This window comes from Arachis ipaensis, chromosome B06 (assembly GCF_000816755.2).
Source record: "Arachis ipaensis cultivar K30076 chromosome B06, Araip1.1, whole genome shotgun sequence".
Lineage (NCBI taxonomy): Eukaryota > Viridiplantae > Streptophyta > Magnoliopsida > Fabales > Fabaceae > Arachis > Arachis ipaensis.
In genome coordinates this window covers 132296875-132300183 of record NC_029790.2, presented here as the reverse complement: position 1 = coordinate 132300183, position 3309 = coordinate 132296875, and positions in this window count along the sequence as shown.

Below are 3309 nucleotides of genomic sequence, written 5' to 3'. Positions count from 1 at the left end.
CCCCCTCCCCCCTCTCTCTCTTGCTTGCTCTGTCGTCACTCTCACTCGCTCTGCCGTCACTTTCGCCGATCTTGCACTTGGAGTCGAATTCATTGTGCCTCTGTTCCCTGCCGCGCTGCCTCTATTTTCTATGCTCGCTAATGATCCGCTGTGCTGTCTCTGTTTTCTGTGCTCGTCACGCTGTCTTTGTTCTAGTTCCACATTGTCATGCTGTCTCTATATTTTACTATTCTTCTCTTTTCTATTATGAGATTATTGTTTTTTATGAGATTGTTCTTATTTTTTATATTATTGTTATTGATGTTGAATCTATGAAATTATTATTGTTGTTGTTGTTATTGCTGTTGAATTTGATTGATGAGATTGTTGTTGCTACTGTCAGTGCTGTTGTTGTTGGTGGTGGAGGTGCGGTGGTGGAATAAGAGGTGGGGATGAAGTTGAGGGTGAAAGATAGATTTGGAATATGAAATTTTGAATGAGGGCATTTGATGATAAAAAGTTATTAAAGTTTCAATCTTTGTCTCCGAAATTTCAGTCTTATGTGTCTCTACTTTCTAGAGGTATTGAAGGAACTGGAATTTTGGAGACGAAAACTGAAATTTAGTTCCAATCTCTGACCAACAAACACAATACTGAATTTTAGTTCTCTAGTCTCAATCGCAGTCTCAATCCTAGTCCCCACTACCAAACACAACCTAATAGATTAGGAATGTAGGTTGTGTTAGGTCTAAATTCGCATCCGACCTGACCAACAACTCAATTTGCTCTCAATCCAACCCGCTGTGGATCAAGTTGTCAATTTTATTTAAATAGATTGGATCGAATTGAATACCCAATTCACTGATAGAATTAGTATTGTCAGTTCTATAAATAACTAATTAAAAACAAATTGTTTTAAGTTATAGATCTTTAAAATAGCCGAATGAATTTACCTAATACCATCAATATTTATAGTTGTGAATCTTGAGATTCTTGCTTTCTTTATTTTTTCAAAAATTTTCTACCTTTGAATAATAATTTGCTGAAAAAGTTCTAGAGATTTTGAATTGTTGGTGCATCTTAAATTTTTTTAATTTTATTTATTTTTTGAGATTTTGTTTGTAATTGGAACTAATGATTAATAGATATATAATTTAAAAAAAATTATAAATAATATTTTTTAATAATTTTTATACTTTATAAAAAAATTATATCATAATTAATTGATTAGATTATTAAAATTTAAGTTAAATTAAAAATTAATTATAATAAATAATTTATTTTATTTAATAATTATTAGACATACATACCATAAACAATAATTTATTTTTTATTTTAAAACAACCGGATAGAATTTTATAATATTAAAATAATATATGTTATCATCAATTGCATGTCTGTTTTAGGAAAAGAAGCATTGCATTGCAACTTGGCTTATGGGATGCTAATCATTCTATCCAGAATGGATGGTCGAATGTTATTAACTGGCATTTCTATTTTAGTATTTATTAAAGAGGGATAAGAAACAGAAAACAACGTAACACATACATACATACATCAAAATACGTAGAAAATATCAAACTAATTCTCACATTGTCTGCATGAATTGAACTATATGCTAACCGGCATATATAGCAAACTATACATGCATATAATTCAGTGATAGATCCAGAAAAATTTGATAGTAAAGACAAAATATATATAATATAATAATAATTTAGGTTTAGTTAATATGTATCTTAAAGACATATGATAAATTTAGATTTGGTTTGAAAAAATTTTTTAAAGAGGTGCTTGTGCTTTTTAAAAGCTTAAACTCTTCATCTTGTGTTTAGTAAATCAAAAAAATCCTATGTAGCTTTTAAAAAATTCGAATACTTTTGAAAGCACCTAAAATCAGGGACGGACATACGGGGGGCGAGTGGAGGCCTCGCCCCCCAACTTTTTTTAAAAAAAGATATTATTACTTATATTTATGTCTATTATAGTATTTTAAAATTTTAAAAGCTATTTTACTAAATGCAATTGTTGTTGCTTGTGTTTATTAAAAGTTATTTTTAATTTGATTTACCAAACATAAATACTATAACTTTTAAAAATTCATCTTTTAAAAATTAGCTTTTGTAAGCTACTTTTAAAAAGTAAAAGTTTTACCAAACCAAGCCTTATTAGTGTTAGTAGAAGGTTTTAAATTTTTTCATTTAATAACTGCAAAATAAATACATTAAAACATTAAATTTTTTGAATTTCTAACAAAAATATTCTCAATTTATAATCTTAATATGTACTTTTAGAACACAAGATAAATAAACTCTAATAATTTTTATAATAAAAATATTATATTGCATAAAAAAATCAGCTATAAAATTGTTCATTAACCATTATGTATTTGTGTATAAATATTTTTATTGTTTAATTTATTTTTAATATGTATTTTATATTTCAATATATATTTTATATGGATATTAAATTTAATAATTTAATAAAGATAAATAAATATTATTATTATATACTACTAAAAAAATTTTAAATTGTATACCCCCACTACAATGTATACAGTCCTGATATAATACTAACCAAAATATGTGTATATATTAGTAAAAGAAATCTACTTTTAATCGTTATATATGAATCAGATGATTTTGGTTGTCTAACTCCTCAGATAGCAAAAATAATTGTTAACAATGTAACGATATATAATTTGATATATTTATGTAAAATTTGTTGTACTAATAAAGTAATAATATATACAAATTGAACCCTCAAAAAGAAAAAAAAAATGAAAGATGTTTGACAAAAGTCAACAAGCCACGTGGCAGTTGTTGAGTTGACGTAGTTACTAGTGCAAATTAAATTAGGAGCCTATCACATGCAAATGGCTAATCTGACAGAGTTTAAGGAGCAGACACAACAAAGGAGAGAGAATATGGCTTAGTTGTTCATATTCATAAACAAACTTTTAGTGCTTATTATATCCTACACAAACCAATTTAATTTCATTTCATTTCATTTATAACACACTACCCATGTCTCTCCAACTAATAGGACGTGATTTTATTATTATTGTGGGGTTACTTGTGTTTTATATGTGTCTCTTTATAATTAGTTTAAGTCTATTGCTTTATGGAACAAATTAACATTACTATTCTCAATTAACAAGTTTGATATTACTTCATTAATAAATCACTTATGTATGCGGACAGCATTAACACGTTGTTTAATGTTATCTTAAGATTTCTGTTTTAGTAATTAAGTAGATGAAAATTCAAGTCATTCATTTTTTATTTATTTTCCCTATGAAGCATTTTGCATGAAGTATAGTACTTTTGG